Source organism: Oryctolagus cuniculus, chromosome 6, assembly GCF_051225735.1.
Source record: "Oryctolagus cuniculus isolate XC-2025 breed Fujian yellow rabbit chromosome 6, ASM5122573v1, whole genome shotgun sequence".
NCBI classification, from domain to species: Eukaryota; Metazoa; Chordata; class Mammalia; order Lagomorpha; family Leporidae; genus Oryctolagus; species Oryctolagus cuniculus.
In genome coordinates this window covers 84,684,015-84,707,314 of record NC_142872.1, presented here as the reverse complement: position 1 = coordinate 84,707,314, position 23,300 = coordinate 84,684,015, and the positions used below count along the sequence as shown (strand labels likewise).

The 23,300-nt window shown below is 37.5% G+C and overlaps 1 protein-coding gene and 1 long non-coding RNA gene across 7 annotated transcripts in view; one reads left to right on the top strand and one right to left on the bottom strand.

The window, feature by feature from the left end:
- Nucleotides 1-23,300, top strand: part of TOX (thymocyte selection associated high mobility group box) — a 333,028-nt gene that overhangs the window by 232,714 nt on the left and 77,014 nt on the right. The window lies entirely within an intron of this gene.
- On the bottom strand, nt 1,184-23,151 carry LOC138849914 (uncharacterized). Its single transcript, XR_011389106.2, has 2 exons — nt 23,010-23,151; nt 1,184-1,511 (listed from the first exon to the last, which is right to left on the bottom strand). It is a non-coding gene; the product is annotated as an uncharacterized LOC138849914 (long non-coding RNA).

Genomic DNA, 23,300 nt, shown 5'->3' with positions numbered 1-23,300 from the left:
TTTGACTTTTTATTTTTTATAGAAAAATTTTATTTAATAAATATAAATTTCAAAAGTACAACTTTTGGATTATAGCAGTTCTCCCCCCCATAACTACCTTCCTACCCACAAACCATCCCATCTCCTATTCCCTCTCCCATCCCATTCTTCATTAAGATTCATTTTTAATTACCTTTATATACTGAAGATCAACTCTATACTAAGATTTCAACAGTTTGCACCCATACAGACACACAAAGTACAAAGTACTGTTTGAATACTAGTTTTACCATTAATTCATATAGTACAACACATTAAGGACAGACGTCCTACATGGGGAGCAAGTGCACAGTGAGTCCTGTTGCTGATTTAACAATTGACACTCTTATTTATGACATCAGTAATCACCCACAGCTCTTATCATAAGCTGCCAAGGCTATGGAAGCCTCTTGAGTCCACAAACTCTGCTCTTACTTAGACAAGGCCATAATCAAAGTGAAAGTTCTCTCCTCCCTTTAGAGAAAGGTACCTCCTTCTTTGATGGCCCATACTTTCCACTAGGATCTCACAGAGATATTTCATTTAAGTCATTTTTTTGCCAGAGTGTCTTGGCTTCCCATGCCTAAAATACTCTCATGGGCTTTTTACCCAGATCCAAATACCTTAAGGGCTGATACTGAGGCCAGAGTGCTGTTTAGGGCCTTTGTCATTCTATGAGTCTGCTGTGTATCCCACTTCTCATGTTGGATGGTTCTCTCCTTTTTAATTATATCAGTTATTATGAGCAGACACTAGTCTTATTTATCTTATCCTTTCTTTTTAAATCATTGTCAATAAAAAGGGCCGAACTTTGGATGAGAAACCTGATCATGTGCCTTTCTTAAGCTCAGCTCAACTTCGTTTAAAATTTTTTTAAAATTTTTAAATTTCAATTTTTAGTTAGTTTTGTAGATAAATTCTAAGAACATAATGATATTCCATCCTTCCCTCCCCCTCTCCTTCTCACCCTCTTTCCTTATCTCTTTCTTTTTTTAGTTTGTGAGATAATGTGTTTTAAAATTACATTATAGTAAAAAGGCTCAATACTTCACCACATAAGAAATTTAACAAGTAAAAAAGAAAAAAAAAACTAGTTTAATGAGAAAATACACAGAACTAAAAACAGTAATTTAATGAAAAAAATGACCATTTCACTCATATACAATACATTTTTAAAAGATTTGTTTATTTATTTGATAGAGTTACACACAGAGAGAAGGAGAGGCAGAGAGAGAGGTCTTCCATCTGCTGGTTCACTTCCCAGTTGGCCACAATGGCTGGAGCTGCACCAATCCAAAGCCAGGAGCCAGGAGCTTCTTCTGGTTTCCCACGTGGGTGCAGGGGCCCAAGGACTTCGGCCATCCTCTACTGCTTTCCCAGGCCATAGCAGAGAGCTGGATTGGAAGTGGAGCAGCTGGGACTCGAACCAGCATCCATATGGAATGCCGGCACTGCAGGTGGTGACTTTACCGGCTATGCCACAGTGCTGGCCCCTACAGTAAGTTTTAAAATAATCACAGATCATTAAAACTATGGTAGTATCACATTCTTAACCACTGGTTTGGTAAAATTATAAAACAAGTTTTACAAAACTTTATTTGTGACAGTACTGGCAACAGACAGAATTTTTTTTCTTTCTTGTTTGTTTTTAAATTTTAGCTCCCACATATAAGGAAGAATATGCAGTATTTGTCTTTCTAGGCCCAGCTTATTTCACTCAGCTCAACTTCTGACTAACTGAGGATGACAGTCTCACAGAGCCTTTACTGTTTCATCTACAAAGTGGGGATAGAAAAACCTTGCTGCGAGCAGGTTTGAGAACTTAAGGCCACAGCCTCGTAACGTGCCTGTACAGATTGCTGGGACAGGGTGGGTAGTAACAAAGACTGAGTCGAATCTGACCTGGAGGCTCATGGCATGTTCAGGTGTTCAGCTTTTAAAGTAACTTTGGATTATGGTCTTTGCACCACTGATGCAGAGTGCATGAGTGTAATTTAGGAAGGTTTTCAACACAATTCAAAACAAAGGGGGCATTCTTGCAAATCCAGTTTCCCATAAGCTAATGAGGAGCTCATTTTACTCTAATAAACAGGCTTTTATATTCAGTTTAAAAAGTGATCTTTACTCTTAGCTCACATAAAAATAGTGCATCTGCTCCATAAATGGAAAGTGAATGCCCGCACGTTTGCTACCAAATGTAGCTCTTATTTTTATCTGTCCACTAAGCAGCCAGGCGTACTTTGAATCCACCACTTTGTGCATTTACACACCAATTTTTGTTCATTCCCATAGTATTCACATTTCCACAATGAACAATTTAAAAGTCAAGGCCAATGTTCAGTGGCACCTTGAGGGGAAATGTTTGCAAGCTTTTGTTACTTTCTTCTGTGTAAAACCTCCTTAGTCTTATGAAGCCCTATGTTAGGTATTTATAAGGGAAACAAAATCCACAAAAGGCATCTAATGTAATTATAACTCCACAGGCTAAAAGGGCAGTGATTTGCTTTATTAGAGAACCACTAAATTATCTCAGTCAGAAAGGATGATAATTGCACTAAACTTGTTGCAAATTAAACAAAGAACTTAAATAAACATGCACTAAAAGGATTTATGTGCTATAGATTTAAAAATCATATCACTTTGGAAAACATTCTTCCTAGCAATATGGTGCACATAACTTAGGTACTTCTACAGCATTGAATATCATATGAAAATGGGTAATATTTGCAATGAACAATAATTACTAGAAAATAGATAAATGATATATTTTTAAAATACAAAGAAATAGTTTGTTCTAGCCAACAAAAGGTGAGAATAAAATTGTTGAGAATTCATATTTCCTCAGTAATACAACAAGGTGTGTGTGTGCGTGCGTGTGTGTGTGTGTATGTTTTTAATTTGGGGAATTTTGAAGGGAAAGTCATGAATCCCTTGCAAAATTCTAACCTTCCAAAATTACTGTAGACACAAAAGGTCACTGGGCTAAACGGCAAATTGCAGCAAAATAAATAAACCAATAGAGTAGAGTAATAATATAAGACAATTTACTTGCATTTCTACTTTTATTTGACCTGAAGCATATGGTGTTGGGCCAACAAATTCATCTGCTTTCAGTTATTACTAAAACTAGGTAATCCCATAGTTCTGTAACATTCTGCGGTATTTTTGCTTGCACCTCTAGCAATTTGGGGTCCCCACAATTGTTGCTGCAACTCTTTTCAGCATTAGGGAGCCTCAATTTACAGTTACCTGAACTGGGGAACTGGAAGGTTAAGCGACCTGTGCAAGTTCATTCAGGATTAAGGCAAAAAGAGGCTAATAACATAAGAAACTGATTCCCAGTGTAGCATTTCTGCAAAGAACACCTTGTGTGAGCAATACAGTCTATATATTTAACCAGGAAATTGGCATGGCAATCAGATTTAGTTGGTGTGTGTGATTTTACAGATCTTCAATTAATTCAGTTAATTCAACACCTTGAAGCTTTCACAGGCAAAGTTCCTGTGGCCCTTTGACCCTTTGAAGGGAACCCAGAGCCACTTGCATTCCCTTCATCTGTTTTGGATGCAATATTGGCCAAACTCCTTCTTCCAAGTAGATGGATTTCAACCTAGTATCAGGGAACTTCATGTTTATGTTTGTTCAGCTTAACTGTTTTACTACGCAGTAGAAAAGTATAACAGAGAGCCACCAGGAAAAACAGTTTTATTGTAAGTGGAGAAGATGATGTCCCTTATTGATCTCTTTCTAGCTCTCTCTCACTAGCTCGCTCTCTCCTTCTCTCTCCCTCCCTCCCTTCCTCTCCTTGCATCTGCCTCCTTTAGAAATGTGTACTTTCTGGAATTGAATCTATGCTTGTTGCTGCCCTAAAAAATGAACACTGACAACCAAACTCTGAGACGGTGTTTAACAAGCGATAGCATGTTGAAAGTGGAGCGACACAATTATAACAGCAAATTGTTGAACCTGCTGGAAAGCTTGATGAGGAAGCTTTTCAGAAATAGTTTCCACCAGGGATGTGTTCTCCCCACACAGTGTCAGGCCTGTTGTCTAATGTCACGGATGGCATGCTACAAATACAGGTTGTGTAGAAGTGGATGATACTCCTGTGGGTAGTAGAAACAGGTGAAATCAGCATTGGACTGGATGTGTAAATAGACAATATTAGCTATATGTGAAGCACTATTTGCCAGGAACAGGCTCTCTATCCCACCCCCCGCAGAGTCTTCTAGCACAGAACTGAGCATCACTGCATACCCAGTCAATGGCACATGTGAAACTAGAGTTGCTTCCTGTTGTTTAAAATCATGGTCAAAGTCAAGTCCTCTGGACAGGTGTTGTGGTAGAATAGGTTGGGCCACCACTTGGTTTGAGTCCCGACTCCTTTGTTTCCAAGCCATCTCCCTGCTAATGTATCTGGGAAGGCAGCAGAAGATGGCCCAAGGGCTTGGCTCCTTCACATATGGGAGTCCAGGATGGAATTCCTGGCTGCAGCCCGTTCCAGCTGTTGTGGGCTTTTGTATGGAAAAAAATCTATCTCTCTCTCTCTTTCCCCTTCTCCTCCCCTCCCCCTTTTCTCCCTTTCAAATAAATGAATAAGATAAAACAAATTTAAGATTTCCCTTCTTTGTAAACTCCCAGGTTCACAGTTCAGCACTGGAGTTTAACTTTCATTTGACAAGGAAGTGGTAACAAACTAACAAACTCTTTCAGCTTCCCTTGTTCCCATCCTAAAGGTACTTTGTATTTGCCTGTTCCTTTCCCTGCACAGGCAGTGAGGTGGAGTGAATTGGGACTTCAGTTAGCAAACAGCCCTCCTGTGTCTCACACCCTACTCATGTTTTCACTCTCTAATCCCATAAGTTCAAATGCCCTGTGAACATCCCCTCGCGATATCTGCCTGCACCCCAGATTTAACAACTTCCTCACTATACCAACTTCCTGCAGCTGCCTTCGTCTGTGTGATTCTACTTACTAAGATCTGAAATCTTACTGTCATCACCTTCCTGCTCACTGGTCTCCAAGCCTCCCCTCTCTCTCTATCACGTCTCTCCCATTATTGCTTCTTTTACTTGTTAAGCTCTAACATCCCAATGTCAGAGATAGTTAACAATTCTAAACAGGAAAATGTGAGAAACTTCTCTTGTCTATAGTAATGCTGGTAAGGTCCTAAAGTGTGTCTAGGTTATTCATGTAAGCAACAGGAGAGTGAGGAGTACAGGCCAAAAAGTCACATACCTCCAGGGCCTCACTTCATCTAACTGCAGTTCTGGCCAAAGAGTGCGTCATCCATTTAATGAGCAATGAGGCTCCATCAAAGGTTTGTGAGTACTGAGGATGTCATTCATTTTATGAATACACTCTATGCTTTCCTGATCCCTAAAGTTATTCTGTGTAGGACTTTTCCATCTTCCTTTTCTATGCTTGTGGGGAGGGAGGTGCTCCAATCGAAAAGGAAACAAAGTTGCTAAGCCTTCACTAGACAAGGCCGCTAAGCCTTTGCTCGAGTTTGCCACACTTCCGCATCTCAGTGACTCAGCGTTTCCAACAATCCAAGATGGCCACCGGGGGAGGTACCCAGCCTGACAGGAGACTTCTGTATTCCTGAACAGTATGTGTCCTCGGCTGTGATAGGCCCTTGAGGGCATGCCCAGCTCGTGTCCTGCCTTACCTTTCAGCTGGTTGGCTCAGTTCCCTTGTGCCCTGGACAGCCCCCTTTCTGTGTCTATAAAAGCTTTTCCCCCTCCCAATAAAGTCGAGAACCCGGCTGTGCCCTGGGTGATGACTGATCTCCCAGCTCCGGTGTGGTTCCTTTGCCGCCGACACTCATCTTCCCGCTCAGCCCCCGAGCTCCCCAGGCTGGCCCTGAGGAGCTCCATCAGACCTGCTGCCCCATAGCGAGCAGCATCTGCTAACAAAATTCTACCTTTCAAATTTCAGTTTAAAATGCTTTCAAATGGAGACAGGTGTTGTGGTGCAGCAGATTAATCCACTGCTTAGGATGCCCCCATCCCTTAAGAGAATGCCTGGAATCAAGTCCAACCTCCAATTCTGATCCAGCTTCCTCCTCTTGTGCAACCTGGGATGCAGTAGATAATATCACAAGTGGTTGGGTCCCTGCCATGTACATGGGAGATGGAGTTCCTGGCTCTTGGCTTTGGCCTGGCCCAGGCCTGGCTGTTGCAGGTATTTGGAAAGTGAACCAGCAGATGGAGGATCTGTTTTACTCACACCATCTCTCCTTCCTTCCCTCTTTCTCTCACTGTAAATCTGCCTTTCAAGCAAATAAATAAATAAATAAATCTTTAAAAAAAGACCTTAAGATAATGGCACATGGCAGCAATGATAATTTTTAAAAAACATATTCTGAAGTAAATATAGTCTATCTTCTGTCACCATGTTCTTTCCACATGTGTCTTTCCACATTCTCCACTTAATTGTTGATGTGGGTCTTAAGTCCTCTACTGTTTTACAAGCACTCTGAATATGATAGCTTCATTGAATTCCCTTTTGAATCTTTTCCAATGTGAATACCAGCCATATTTTGCACACAGTAGCTCTAATTTATTTAATGAATTGATCTACTGTATTATCAAATATATCTTGGTAACAAGAGAAAAAGAAATGATTATCAAAATTATGAATATAAAATATTTTGTAAAATATATGGGATGATTACAACTTACTTTTCTGATTTCTCACCAACCTAATTTTTTAAAACTATTTTTCTATTTTCACACCCACCTTTGTGAATAATGCATATCCATCTGGGAGTGTGAGTAATATGTCATAATGTATATAGCCTCTAAGGATTGTAAGTTGGAAACCTTGCTTTTATAATGTTAAGAGATCACTTGAGTCAGTTTGAATGTTGAACTCTTTTGTTGATTTTGAAATATAAATTTAGCACTTTTAAAAAAATTATGAGCCATCTGAACTCTACAGTTTTGCTGTGACAAGTCTTCTGGACACAGCAATTCACTTCTTAAACCACAATTTCCATCATACCAGCTCTCTTCTAAGAAGTAAAATTTTATCTGAAGGCACCTTTGGGAAATCCATCTATTGCTGATAGATTTTTTTTTATAATGTAAATATCTTTTTTTATTGCTGTTAAGCTTTATTTTCAAATAAATCATTGAATTAGTAATATCCTTGTCCCTGATCTTCCACTTCTGCCCCCACCCCTAAAAGATGTAACCACTGATTTTGTGTCTCATGGCTCCATCCAGAGCTTATAGATTCTTATTCTACCTCCCACCCTCCGTTTTTTCTTCTATACAAAATGACATACTGCTCTGTTGCTTTTTCACTTGAAAATTTTTATACATGATAGCTGCTTTATTCTTTTTATAGTATAGTGCTAAATGGATTTTTAATTCAATTAGCCAGACTCCTATTGAAAGGTATTTTGTTTTCAATTTTTTGCTATTTAAAACAATGCTGCAATGAATAGCCTTTTGTAAATATTTTACATGAGCACAATCAGTGGTGGGTTTTCTGGATTTAAAAATGTATATGTATTTGTAATTTTAAAATATATGCCAAATTGTACTCTATATGTGTTGTCCTTGCAATTATCTAGCCATGGGATTGGCTACTTCCCTTGGCCTTATCAAACTTTTGAATTTTGGACAGTCTGGTAAGTGAAACCAATCTAGATGTATTTCTGATTGAATTAAGAGCCAGACCATAGTTCTCATTCTGGTGAACTATCTGTTCAAGTTTATCCTTGTGTCAGATAAGGATATGGAAGTATAGATATAATTTTTTTCCATGTGGCTCACCAGTTAACTCAATGATATACATTGAAAAAGCCCTCCTTAGTGTGCTAGATAGGATCTGGTGGGTTATATGATTTATTTTTATTAAGTAGTAAATTCAGATATGCACTTGAATCTATTTCCAAATCTTCAATTCTATTGTCTTTATATTCTACTACTGTGATTTTTTTAAGTATTTTTGTACATTTTGGTGTCTGTTAGTGAGTCCTTCATTGTTTTCCCAGTCATTTCTATATTTTTTTCTTTCTGTGTCTTAGGATAGCTTGCCCAATCCCATAAAACAAAAACAAAAGCATTGTGGTAGTCATCTGTTGGTATCACTCTATATTTACAATCTAACCTATAGAAAATTTGCATCTTGATGATATTGAGTCCCTTAAGTAAAAGATGCATATTTCCATTTCTTCAAGTCTTCTTTTGTGACCTTCAGCAATATTTTAAGTAAGTTTTTTAAAGATTTATTTATTTGAAAGTCAGAATGATAGAAAGAGGGTATGGGAGATAGAGAGAGGCACACATATACAGAGAGGTTGATCTTCCATCTACTGGTTCATTCCCCAAGTGCCTGTAACAACCAGAGCTGGACCATAGGCTGAAGCCAGGAACCATGAACTCCAGCCCCATCTCTCACATGGGTATCAGGATCTCAAGTATTTGAGCCATCACCTGCTGCCTCCCAGGGTACACATTAATGGGAAGCTGGATCAGAGGTTGTAAGGCCACCACAAAACACACCAAATACCAGAGTTACAGGAAAGGTTTATTGTTGGGTAGGGGAAGCCTGACGGGCCAGAGGGAGAGGGGGAGAGAGTAAGAGAGAGTAGGAGAACGTCAGAGAGAGATCTAGAGAGGGCACGTGTTTGGGAACAGCTCCTGTTAAACCTTTGCTGGGGACAGGCAGGGAAGTAGGAGCAGTGAATCCCATTAGGAGCTGACATCTGTGGTTGGGCCATGGGGCTTAAGACCAAAGCCTACTGTGCAACATGGCGACAGGGGCCAGGACCTAAGATGGTGTCCAAGGCAGAGATGAAGGCAGGACTCCATTCCAAGTACTTGGTATGGGATGCAAGTGTCCCAAGAATGGCTTAACCTACTGTTTCATAACCCCTGCCCCTTCATAAGCTTTCTTAAAAACTTACACATCTGTTGTTAAACTTATCATTAGCTATTTATTATTAAGTATATTCCATGTAATTATAAATATGATATCTTCTTTCATTATATTTTCTATTGGAGATGTTCTGAAGAATAAGAAAATGAAATATGCCATCAAATAATGCATATACAGCTAATGTATTTATAGGAAAATCTGTCGCCTTAAATACTTAGCAGTTATGTAAAATGTATAAAAATAAAATAAAAAAGTTAAATTTGAGTTAAGTAAAGTAGAAAAGGAACAGCAAATTAAACTTCAGGAAAGCAAAAGAAAGATATTAAAGTTAAGAACAGAATATAATATGTTAGGAAATAAAAAAGCAAGAACTGAGAAATAAAATCCAGTTATTTAAAAATAAAATGAAATAGATTGTTTGAAGAAACAGTAAATATGAAATGAAATATGTTTTAAAAATGTATTAAAATGTAAAAAATATGTATTAAAAAAATGAAATATGTTTAAAAAACCAGAATCATATAAAGGATTATGAGAATCATGGAGTCTACTTTGCTCAGTTCTTTGTAAATAAATTAGGAAAATCTGGAAAAATAAAATCCATCTAAAAAACTGATCCTAGAGAAAATAGAAAATCAAAGTAGACTGATAACAAAAGGAGAAATAGAAAGTTGTCCCCCTCCTTAATAAAAACAGCAGCATATCTAAATGGCTTTAGAAGAAGATTTTTTAACAAATGTTAATGCAGAAATGGTTCCAAAGTATGTTAATAAACTAAACTTCTTTTGTCTGAAATGATGACAATATTTATACTAAAAGTTGACAAGAATTGCACAGAAATACAAGAGAGCAAACTCACGGATGTCAACACAAAAACCTAAATAAATTATTAAGAAACAAAATCTAGGAATCAGAATATATCTTTGCTAAGGAAGCTTTCTTCCAGGAATACAAGAGTGGCTCAATATTCGGAAATACATTAACTTCACATAAATACATGATAAATCCACAGCAGTGTCCAATAAAATGCAATACCTATTCTTGATTCTTTAAATTTAATGAAATAGGACTAAATTACTTGATGCAGTGGAATGTGTTATCTCATCATAACAATCAACCTTATGTTTTCAAGGGAAACCTTAGAATCCCACTCAGTATAGCAATGAGTGAAATAAGGATGCTCCCTCTAACAACTGGCTATAACACATTTAATGTAGAGCCAATAATTTCAAACAGAAGAAAGAAATTATAGATAGGGGAATTGGGAAAGTCAGGATAAAACTTTTTATGTGTAGGTATTTTTATTGTATTCTTGGAAAATTCAAGAAAAAGTCTTGTTAAACTTAAGCAAACAAAATGATATATAAAATATAAAGTCAGTGTAAAGAAAATAGTGTTTTTCCTATTTAATTGCTACTCTTAACATTTGAAGAATGTTTGCATTGTCTTCTCAGATGAACATCAATTTATTTTAGCTGTCATATACATGCATTTCTTTTCTGACCACAAGTGTTTCTGTGATCTCTCAGCCAGTGATCTTGACTTCATATTTTTCATTTAAGAAGAAATCCACTTCAGACACAGATATGCACAGCCCACATATAGCCCTTGCTGTGTCTCAGCAAAAGCAGCATCAAGTTCCCCTTCTGATGTAGTTATGGCAACCATTCTTTTAGCTGTTGTCAGTACAGCCAAAAAAAAAAAAATAGCAGATTTAGGAATCAATTTCATAAAATAACTAAGGTTAGTTGCACTTTGAAATTAAACTTTATGGAGTGCATGTATACTATAGCTTTCCTTAGTTTCTGGTACTGTCATGAGTAAGAGTGTTAAGAATTTAAGTGTGTGAGTGGGTCAGGCAAGAGAACCCAGAATTCTGCTCACTGAAGGTCATTTGAGCACATTTGAGAATATTGAGTTGGAGGAACATCCAGATAAGAAGGTTGCTCTCTCCTGAATCCTCTAAAAGCCTGTCTCCTTTTAGATTCTGCAATACTAAGCAATTTGTAGAATGAACTTTAGAACAATCACCAGGAGTAAATGGTGACAGGTGTACAAGTGTTTGAATGTGCAATTATCTCTAAGAATCCAGTCTCAAGAGACACTGTGGATGGAGTCATGCTTTACTGTCCCTACAAGACCCATGTTGTTGCAAATTCTCCACTCTTAAGAAATTGCTTTAATTCAAGTTTCACAATATGTTATATATACAATAATGGAGTAATAGCCAAGTTGTACAGGATCAATAATATATATGCTCACTCAAGAATCAGGGATTGAAACAGCAATTAACCTCTGAAAATCAACACAACTAACACACTAGACTAACCTGTAGCAATTTAGGGTGAGATTATTCTTATAACCATGTGTTGGTGCAGTCTTTATCATGCAGCCACACGTTAAGTGATGGAGGGAGATGGGGGCAGGCATGGTTAAAATGCCTTGGTCCCACATTGAAATGCCTATGTTCAAATCCAAGCTCTAGCTCCTGACTCCAACTTCCCACCAACGCAGATCCTGAGAGGCAACAGTGATGCTCAAGTAGTAGGGTTCCTGACACCTGTGTGAAATATCTGGATTGTGCTCCCAGTTCCTGGGGACTGCAGCAATTGGGAGAGTGTACCAGAGGATGGAAACTCAGTTTCTCACCGTCTCTCTGACTCTCAACTAAGTAAATAAATAAACCAATAAGTCACGGAGACATGAACAAAGAACAGACAATCTGAATTAAAAACTGTATTGTGTTTATATTTGGTGGCATTGGCAGGGCATAGTAGCTCCCTCCCCTCTGCCCCCTGCAACGTAGTACAACTCTTTAGATACCCAGATAAATTAGCATTCCCATCAAAACAAGCTCATTTTGTGAAAACAAATTCAACGACCAGTATGACCTGAGAAAGTGATGTAGCAAGAGGTAGGTTTTAAAACTTAGCTTGAGAGTATCTAGGAAGGACCCTGCTTGGAAGTAAGCATATCTGTATCGATTTTTCAGCCAGAAATAGCAACAGGTAGGTTCCAATCTGACTACTGTAATCAAAGAAGATCATGTATTAAGTGATTTAGTTAAGATAGGATACCAGCAGCAATGAATTACTGTTGTTTGCCATGTTTCCCAACATAAGATAGGGATGATAGAAAACACAATTTTTCTCTCATTTTCTGAGCCCAAATTAAATAGATACACATCATCTATAACCCATTTCTCTGTGGTAATTTGAATTCACTCTTCCTATTAGAAAGCCCTTCCTATTGTCTGAAAAAGGTTAATACTGTTTTCACTTCAGCTTATTCCTCTGGAGGACAAACAGTACCCACAAATACATCTTATTTCTTTGAAAGCATTACAGGAATATTAAAGACATTGTTAAAACATGCTTGAAAGTAAACTTTTCAGCCCATGCTCAGCTCCAAATCACTTCACTACAGTGTTAGCTGAGAATGGTAAATACTTGGGACTGCAGAGTATTATTCATGCAAATAATCTTTAGGGAGGAATTGTGATTAGAAATGTTCTCACCATTATTTGCTAAAGCTGAAAGTAATATAAGCAAGAATCCCAGTGAACTTTTATAGAAAAATAGGAGTTTGGCAAACCTTTATAAGAGGGATAATTCAAGGCAGGGTTAGGGATATGCAGGATTAAAACTTGGTTTAAAGCAAACAACAGTTAGAGTAGATTTGCTTGTAGTCGTGTAGTGTTGGTGTGTATTTACTTTAAGACATGACCATTTGAGCAGAAGCACTGGAGTGCCTTCCTCAGTCGGGGAGGCTCTGACAGTTTATTGCAATGCATTTCAGCCAACTTATAAATCATTTTACAGAGACTAATGATTTATTACTGCTGTAATGAACTTCACAGGCATCAATACATTAGTATCCACTTTGAAAAGAAACTTGTCAGGTCCCATTGGAATGATGATCCGTTTACTATTGTTATTAATGACCCTGATCAGCTCCTTGGATCTCCAAATAACCTTTGTAGATGACAGAGGTCTTCCATTTGGGGAGAAAATCAATGCATATGTAAAACAAAAATATATGCTCTTCTTCATCCCTTTATCTGTGCCAGAGATTGTTGTCAGCCTTCAAAGCTTAAAGCTCCCAAATTATTTTAAAATCTGTCTCATTCAAACCTATTAAAATGCTGGTGAATACATCCTTAAAGGATATTGTCATTCCGATTGCTTTCTCCATGTTACCAAATTACAGTGTTTTCTTTCTTCCCTCTTGAAGCCTCTGCTGGACCCTGGTGGTTTGACTAAAATAGAAATTACCGTGTTAGGGCTTTCTTCTTCTCTTCTTTTTTTAATGTTCAGTGATGTCAGACATTTGACCTGTGAGGCTTTTAAAACTGACCTTGTTGCTTCTTTCCATTCATTAAACCACCACCTTTGCTCTCTTGTCATAAAAGATAAATGAAGATTCACACAATCTTTGTTTAAGAGAAGATTTATTGTTTACATTAATGTAGATTAAGTGGAAAGATACCAATTATTTTTCAAGTCAATCAGATGTCTTCTTTGAGGTTTCAATTTGTGGACCATTCCTGGTTATAGTTTCTATATATTCAGTGGAACTGTTTTTCAAGAAACATACAGAAGAACAATTTTCACAAAAATCCGTACTTTGTCTTCTTAGCCAGATAAAGAAGTTCTGAAATATGATGTTTTTTGATAAGTGATTAAAAGTGGGTTTTAAATGGTAGCTTTTATTCCACAGGCTGTCACAATGATTAATTTCAATATAGGATTAAAGCTTTGGGGAAAAATTTTGAAAGCAGGGTGAAATTGTTTGTATATGTAGAAAATGTGTTAAGAATAGAAGCAATATGAAGTTTCATTGCCATATAAAACTCCCTAAAGTAAGCATTTTGAACATTGGTCACACATATAAAAATTAAAATGGCAAGGTAAGTCATTTTTAATGTGTAGTTTTATAAAAGTTTTAATGGGCTACCTAATGGAATAAAGAAATATTTTTAAATGCTTGATCTATAAGAAACCAAACAGGCTCTGAAGTCAAAGTTCTTTATTTTACAGGTAAGGAAACTAAAGCCAAAGAGTTCAAGGCCAAAGAGATTTGTCTCTTTTCCTTTTTTAAAGTTTTATTTCACTTATTTGAAAGACAGAGTGACAAGAGAGATCTTCCATTCACTGATTCACTCTCCAAATGGTCACTATAGCCAGGGCTGGGCAGGCAGAATTCAGGAGCCCAGAACTCCATCCAGGTCAGCATGTGGGTGGCAAGATGTTGGGCCATCTTCTGCTACCAGGCGCTTTAGCAGGGAGCTGGATCAGAAGCAGAGCAGCCAGAGCCTGAACTGGAGCTCTAATATGGGATGGAAATGTTGCCAGGCCAGCCCCCAGGCCAGAGTTGTTTAAGGCGTGACCCCTTGTCCAAGGTTCATGGTAAGCTATTGACAATGCACCTAGGATGGTGCTCATGGCTGCTGGAGAATCCCATGTGGAATGAGTTTGGAGACCTCAAATGGGAACTTTTAAATTTGTAATTGAACCCTAGAGCCTAGTACTGTGCATGGCTCCACATAGGTGCCTAACAACTTTGCTGAGAAAGTGATTAGCATACAGATCATAGAGAAGTTGGAATAAAAGAAACAAAAGCACAAAGCAGGTGGATCCTGGCATTACTTTTTTTTTTTCTGTCATTTAAAAGTGCTTTCACCATAATCTAATGGTTTGCCTTTATCTGATGATTTTGTTCCAAAGGGAATATTTATGAATGAGATAAGTTTTTCTATACCTTAGAGAGTGGAATCTCCAATTTGGGTGGATATCTCTCTCAGGAATTCTAGATCCCATCAGTTAATGAAGCTTGCCTGCAACAGTTTGAAGAATCTCAGAGTTGACAGTGACATCACCCAGTTAACTTCCCAGTGCACTAACATATCCTGCAATATCACCCTCATGAATTTGTCCAGACTGGGATTTAACACTTTCCGTGGTGGGAGATGATCTCTTTGCCTGACAGACACATCCCATTGCTTACAGTGTATTGTTAAAAAGCCTCCTTTAGGGTGAATTTGAAATCTACCATTTTAAATTTATTTTTCAAAAAAATAATGGCCATGGCTGAGGATTCTTAAAGGAAATGGGTCAATTTCTTGAGAAATTTGTCTGATTACAGAGACACAGTGCTCTCAAATATTTAAATAACAGCAAAGCAAAACTCAGCCATCCTCAGTGGCACACATTTTATAAAGTTCTCATGAAGAAACTAGAGGTACAGTCAAGGCTTGGGCAGTTTTGACTGAATTTGGACAACAAAGAAATATTTCTCAAACATCATTTGAAATTATGTTTTCCTATTATTGTTCAGTATGACAGTAGCTATGTGTTTCATTCATCCAAAGAAAGATAATACAAGATGAAGCATGGCATAGATTGTGTTTGAAAGTTGTGGAAACCAAGATTTCCTAAAAGGGTTATGTATTGGGGCTATTTTCTTACTCCATTCTCAGCCATCTTTGTATTTAGTGTTAGGTGTTGAGTAATGCTCTTGAGGGGGGCAGAAAAGGTGGAAAGTGAATGTTGGTATTCTATTCAGCAGTCACGGTCCACCAGACATGCACTGTGGTGTCCTGAAGTGGCTACTGCAATGGAAGAGCTTGGTTTTAGTCAGAGTTTCCCAATTACATGAACCTCAGCCAAGGTACTGCACCCTCTGAGTAGGAGTTTCCTCCTCTGAGAAAAAGTGCCCAGCTAACAATGAAGTTTAGAGGTCGAGGTGATGTATAATCAAATTGTATGATGTACCTGCAAGATGAGAGGCCTTCTGTGTACTCCTGATGCCATGCCTTGGTGTGCACATCATTTTTCCTGAACGAGACTGTGAGCTCTTCATTCCTAAGTCAGTATTTCACATGTGTCCACCCAAGAGTAGTTACTAGTTAATCCAAATTTCTTACTCCTCATAAAAATAAGGAAAATATATGAAATTTTTTCATAATGCAGAGATAGTCATCTTGTTCATTAGTGCTAAAACATCTTTCTTTTGTGAAATGCTGATTAATGTGTTAGAAATTATACTGGTATTTGCAATATACTCATTTAACAGCATTAAAAGTTGGTAAATCTTTGCCATTCCCATCAATCATTTCAGAAAGTATTTGAAAATACTTTGTTGATGAAACCATAAAGTGTAAGTATCTGTGTTCTGAATCTTTTTTTAAAAAGAGATTTATTTATTTATTTTAGAGCCAGAGTTACGGGGAGAGAAGGGCCAGAGAGAGAGAGAGAGAGACAGAAAGATCTTCTGATGCACTCCCAAAATGGCCACAATGGCCAGGACTGGGCCAAGAAGCTAGAAACAAGGAGCTCCATCCAGATCTCCCATGTAGATACAGGGGCCCAAGGAAATGGGTCATCTTTCAGTGCTTTCCCAAGCACATTAGCAGACAGCTCGATTGGATTGGAAGTGGAGCAGCCAGGACCCAAACAGGTGCCAATATGGGATGCCGATGTCACAAGCAGTAGGTTAACCCACCTTGCCACAATGCCAGTCCCTGTTATAGCACAACTATCCCTGTCTCCACCAACCTACTCAACAAATCCAACCTCTGGTCCCAGGCTCCAGCACAGTGCTTCCTACAAGGGGTCTTCAGAATGTTTGTGGGATATGCATATTATGGGGGAAAAAATTATACCTGGATTTCAAAAATGTCTGCACAAAAATAATCTTTCAGTTTGATTTTCCATTGAATTTTTGAATGATACTCATGTAGATGAGTCTTACAGTTATTATTTGTTGAATAGATCAATTAACTGGTATGTTTCCTTTCTGCTAACTTGTATATTATTGACACTTTAGTGTAGCTACCCATGGATACCTTGAATATATGCAATTGAATTGGTGAAAAGTATGCCCAGTAAATCTAGTTGTGTTTTCTCAAGAAACACTGTAGTGCTACATAGAGAACTCAGATGAGTAGCGTAAAAATATGATTTGGAGTAAGACAAAAAGACTATTGTGGGTCCATAATAAGTTCTTTTTCAGGTCATCATTTTGCTGAGAGCTCCTTCACCATCCCAGGCACACTCATAGCCCTATCCTCATTTTGCCTTGGCAGGTTTAGCTTTGAAAATCCTACTCCAGCAGAAAGGGAGAGAGCACCTTAATTTCCTATTATTTAATCGTCCAATATCTGCTAAGAGAGCATTCAGCTGTCGTCATTCTGATCTGTCCTCATGATTATTTCTTCTAGATATAAAACTAAAAGTCTTAAGGTCATTCAAACTCACTCAAGCTACTGGCTGTAATAGTAGCCACTTTTTGTTAAGATCTTCATATTTACTGAATATTTTGCATATGTTATTTAACTCTCATGGCTCTGTGTGGAAGGTTTTATGATTCAACAGCTTACATTTTAGGAATGTCTGCTCAGGGATGTTAAATAGGTTTCCCATACCCATTCCTCTTGCTCATGGCTTCACTCTGCTAGTCCATCACCAGCCATGCCTGCACTGTGCTCTGACTTCCTGGCAAATGGAACCAACTTGCACACACCTGTCATTCCTCTAGCTCCAGGCTGTCTGGTGTCTGTCAAAAAGTCTACCTAGGCCCAGGAATTATCACTTGTATCACCAGTAGCTGTGTAAGTTGCCCCAAGTTTCTACAGAAATGAATTTCTCAAAGGACCAGTCTTTTTGAATGTTCCAAAATAGACCTGAACATAAGAAAGCATAGCAATCATTTATTCAGTGCATGGCTCACAAGGAAGAGAGGAGAGAGAGAGAGAGATGTCAGGAATGGGTTGCCCTGGTGCCTGGAAGACAGTCCCTGTTTGGTGGCACTACAGAAAACACTATTTTAATTCCCAAGGACCGATAACTAAAATATGTCTCCTGAGATTTGCAATAGATAGTACCTGCAATAGAGCCTCATTTGTTTGCCATTTGGTCCACTACAAACCCAAGATTTGGTTTTGTTTCATTTAGTTTTGTTTTTAAGAAATGCTTTGTTTAGTATAAGCCAGTCTCTTGATTTTTGCAGAGAACATAATGTGACATCTCCCAAAAGACTAGTCAAACACGGTAAAGAATTTATTAGACGGTTAGATTACATGGTTGAGCACTCTTGGGGCATAGTTTTTTTTTTTCATTTATAATAAAGTGCATTTGTTCAAAGTAATAACTATGACTAAAAATATGTTGCTTCCTATAATCTCCAAGTCACAAAATTAGATGATTACTTTTGATTTTTAAGTAGGAATTAGGGAGGTTTTCTTGAAATGTGGTACTGCTCCTTTGGAGAAAATTAATTTTTATTCTGTTGGGAGAACATCTGACTTTTACTTAAAATTCTGGAAGGCTTCAGTGTAAATTCTAAATTATATGCACTAATTGACATTTCATTTTAGCCATCATGGCAAAACTATCTAACATAAATTACCATAGAAACACAGAAATTCTTAGCTCTTATGCCAGTAGCTGAGTATGGTTTCTGTACCAAATATCAAAGCATCATTGATTCTATAGAATTCTAATTAGAGGCCTTTGCACATAAATGTAACTCTTGATGGAAATGAGATTTTATTCATTTTCCTTCTGTTGCATTTACCCAAACACAATTCTTGTGTGAAGATCTGTCTACTGGCAAAGAATATAATATTCTCAAAATATGACTTTACAAAGATTTGTTTTCTTTTCATCCATAAGAGAACTAGAAATACAGGAAGGCTCTAGGAATGGTACAGGATTTATAAAATGTCCAGAAAAATAGAATTCTTATCAAAGTCAACCCAAGCTGACGGTATTAGGCCAAAAATACATTACTTTAGTGTTGTGGAATAGACTTTGATGGATGATTTCTCTATTTTCAAATGACATTGTCTGTCCCAACATTGATCTAAAGATTAAGGAATTACTTCAGAGCAAATTAAAAAGAAAAATGGGTAAGCTTCACTGATTTTGGAGGTGGCTGAAAAGAAATATGATAGATTTAATATTCTAAGGTTTCATTGGCATGTAAAAATTTTTGTTTGGAATGTTATGAGAATGTTGTGGAAACATATTCTCCAAAGAACAAAGCTTGGATTTGGTCATATGCACTACACTGTGTTCCCTGGTTGTTGGTCAATCTTGGGAGGCTGAAGGAGATTCTACACTCTCTTTTCCACTAAGAATTACCCAACTTTGAGTCACTGCATCTTTCTGCTTTCCTATGAACAAGAAGGAAGAGCTGTTAGCATCGTTAGGATGGGAAAGCTGACTGCACTGCTAGTTGGAATTTAGATCTGAATTCTGACATGAACAAGAGAATCTATATGTGCCATGGTTGTGGGAAACCTTTGGACTCCTAGTCCTGTGAGTTTGATTCTATCATTGGGCTCCCCAGTCAGGATAACTTACAGCAACCCCTTGTCATCCTCATTACCCTGAGTAATCAGAACAATATTGGGAGCAGGCGAAATCCATTGTAGTGTTTTCTCAAGTTGTTTTTTTTTTAATGTATATGTCTTTGCCAAATATTCATCTACTTCTGCAATGAAACAGAGGCTGTTGCTGGGATTAAAAAGCGTTTGATAGACCTGCACATTTCAGTACACGGCACGACTTCATGTTTGCTTTGGATGACAGACATATATTTTCTTTCTGCCTGAAGAGACTGTTTGTTTTGTGAAATACAAGTTAAAAGAGACTGAATCTAACCTAGAGGATGTTCTTTCAGATCCTTGATTACATACATCTTTGGTGGTGTGCGCTTTATTGGATTATGTGCAGTGCTGTGATTCCACTACCTGTGTGTGCAAACAGCATGCAAGGTTGGAGGGTTATTAAAAAGGTTTGTTGACTCTTTATTTCATGAAATTGAAAAAGTGAATACATTTATTGTAAGTGAGTGTGCCAGTATAGAATTAAGGAAGTTTAGGGAAGGGTGGGCTGCACCATATATCCCTCAAGCTCTAATATAATTGGCAACATTTGTGCTTTGCTTTGCTTTTCTTTGATGCATTTATTATCTTGAAGTGCATGTCACTGTCCATTGTTGTTTTTAATGTACAGAGACCATATGATGATCTTCATATTTATAGAGAAATGATTTGAAAATCATGTGTAATACTGCTATAAACCATCTAAAAGCATCATTGTAAAATTAATAAAAAGGAAGACATATGGAAAATCTTTTCCTAATGAAAAACATAATTGTGAAAATTTGGTTTCAGCTTTGGCTTCTTTTGTAAACTGAGATCTCAAGACCTAAGACATAAATCATTCTGGAAATGCAACCCTTTAGTCAAAATACAGACTCCATAAATATTTTAGTAGCATTTGTGATGCTTTTAATTCTACATCATTTCACTTTGGTTCACTTCAGAGCTAAATTATTAATGTGCCTCTTCCTAAAAGTTCAAAATATAATACACTGAAGGGACTTTGCTAATTGGAATTCAGAGCATTCTCTGGATGTCTGAAAGCATATTTTCTATTTCTAGGAGAAAAAAAAATAGAACTGGCTAGGCAAATTTTTCATTATTCCTTTCTACCCAGCAGAGTGTCTGGCATGGAACAGGCTGTCCATGAATAGTTGTGGAATGGAAGTTTTCAAACCTGAGTTTTTACTCCAGCCTTGGAGCTGTTCTTTTTTGCCTCTTGAACACCCAGGCCCTTTATACCACCCACTGACTGCCAGGAAAGTGCCCTATGGCCTCCTGGTCTCTCTTCAAAACCGCATTTGCTCAGTGAAACTCATCACATGAACTTTCCGAGGAAAGCAGTCAGACTAAAGTAATTCAGAAGGAGACACAAGTGATTATGGGTCATTCCATACATTTACTGTTGCCCTTTCCCCCCATTTTCAAAGAGAGTTCTGTTCATACAAATTAATGAATGCCTAAATGTACATTTCACCCATGGTACCTGGAGTTGGAAACTTATATTAACCAGTTCAAATCAGTCTCACCCTTCAACACCCAAGATTGGCCTAAGTCAACAGTCATTCTAGTGATAAATTCAGGCTGATGAAAAGAAGATATATATGCAACTTCTATCTTGTGTCTATATAATAATAAATGTCTATATTTCAATGTGCAGATATACAGTTTTCCCCTTAATCCAGTATCTAGCAGAATCTTATTTTAAAGAAACAACAGAATTCTATACCAATATGTATCTTATGGAAATGTTTATGTTTTTGAATATATCTACCTCTGTAAATAGTTTATTGATCAAATATCAAAAATTGACAGAAAAACAATGGCATCTTGGAAGCTTTATTAAATATCTTGGGTTAAGTATACAAAGAAGAACAATCTTAGAATTTGAGAGCCAGCTGTGTCTTTCTTAATCATCAGTTATAACCTTGATGATACTGACTTAATAATGCTCATGCATTAGTTTATAATTATGCAGTATCCTCATTGAGTCCCACTCCTGTATTTTAAAGAACAAAAACTGAGGCTTAAGTACTCTTTGTGATGACAACTGTGGCCAGTCTAGCACTGAATCTAGTTCTTCTGACCCTTCCAGAACTTCACCAGGACATGTGCCATGCTCTCTGCTCATTTTTTTTTTCTTTTAACACATACAAAACCAATTGCCAAAAAGTCACCAAAAATACTAAAAGTATTTAACCAGAGCACTTTGGATTAAATCATTCTAACATAGCTATAAGACTGTAAATCATGGCCTTTTAAAATTATTCTGCTTTACATTTTGAACTGTTTTACTGTTCTAAGAAGGAATCACTTTTCTGTGTCTTGGCAGATATAGAGCTCATTTTGTAAAAAATCCTTGGACTCAGAAAGTTAGCTTTGAGTAATGACAAAGGAAAGATGTAAAAAATGTTAATGAGTTACCATCAACCTGTGAATCCCTTCTAGATAGGCAGTCATGAAAAACCTTCATTCTTGAGATGTTTAGGAGAGTTGCAGCTCACTCTTCACATGTGTGAGTCAAAGTACAGCTGAGAATGTTAGCACTGGATAAGTGCATACTGTGTTGGCATTTGATGGGATCTTTCAACAAGGAGGTGTTAAACATCCACTAAACATCTGTGGAAGATATGCAGTGGAACGCCTTACTGCCTCTGGTCTTTGCTCACTAGGAGGACTCCATTTAGTTGTCTACTAATAAATGACTTAAGTTTCTAAGAAAAATTAATTCTTGCTTTGGCAGAGTCTGTAAATTACATGTTTGCTCGCCATGTGAGAAACCACTACTTCCATTTTTATAAAAGGAAAAGGGGAAGCGGAAGGGCAAAGGGAAGCAGGAAAGGATGGAGAAGAAATCCCTGGAAAATAAAGAAGACTCCCTTAGTTGGCTTTGCACGTATGATAAGAAAGAAATGACAGAAGTCACCACCAGAAAGATCTTATTCTTAGTCTCAATCACTAAAACCTACCATTGAAAGGCACTGTGAATTGTGAATTTATTAAAAGTCTTTCTATATGCTTGCTGACTCTTAGAACAAATGAAATGCAAACTCTTGCTCTTGAGTGCTTAGATACAGCCTTTAAGGTAGAAAAGATAGAGACACAATCTACCAAGTTCTCAGGGATTCCCAACCTTTAAGTGTTGAGCACTCTATGGATTTTGCATCCTTAGCAACACTGATTCCTACACCTAAAAGATTTACATAGTGTGATATCTGTGTTCAAAATTAAGTTGGATTAAATTTAATTTTGCCTTCATTTTGTCTTTTGCAACATCCTTTGAGATTTTTAGACATTCTACTTTGGGAATGGAGTCCAATACAAATAGACTTTCCTCTTTCAAGAATAAATAGTACATGATTCTCGTCCTTGGCTCTGATTTTCCAGTCTTGGCTCAGTAGACGAAGCCAGAAGCCAGCATTACCTTAGTGCTCACAAAGTCTTAGGAAGCCAAAATGTTCTTGAGAACACATATATTCCTTATTCCTACCACTGTCTGCCCACACACACTCAAAACATCCCTCACGCTTTTCCTTCCCTCAAACAAAATAAAATCTCATCATTCTGAAAAGGCACTGCTATGGAACTCAAAAAAAAAAAAAACTGCATTAAAATTTTTATTCCAAAGCTTAAAAAATCCACCAGCAGGTAAGAGGAATGGGGACAAAAACATGGATTGACCAGTTAACACACTCCCATCACTTACACTTTTGGTGGAATGGAGGCCAGGCACAGAAAAGTGAAGTCTCTCGCAGTAGACTCCAGAGATAAAAGAACACTTTGGAAGTTAGATTGCCTTCAGTATGATTAATGACAGGACCCAGCTCTCTGTCATTGTTGGCCAACAATATACTCTCATCTATCACAGTGAGAAAAGCTTCCTGGCATTCAGGTTGTGTGTTTATTTTAGAAGGGATAATTTAAGAAATTTCTGGTCCTGCCTTTAAACAGATTAGGGAGAAGTATCCAATATTCATGGAACCGCTGGCTGCAAGAA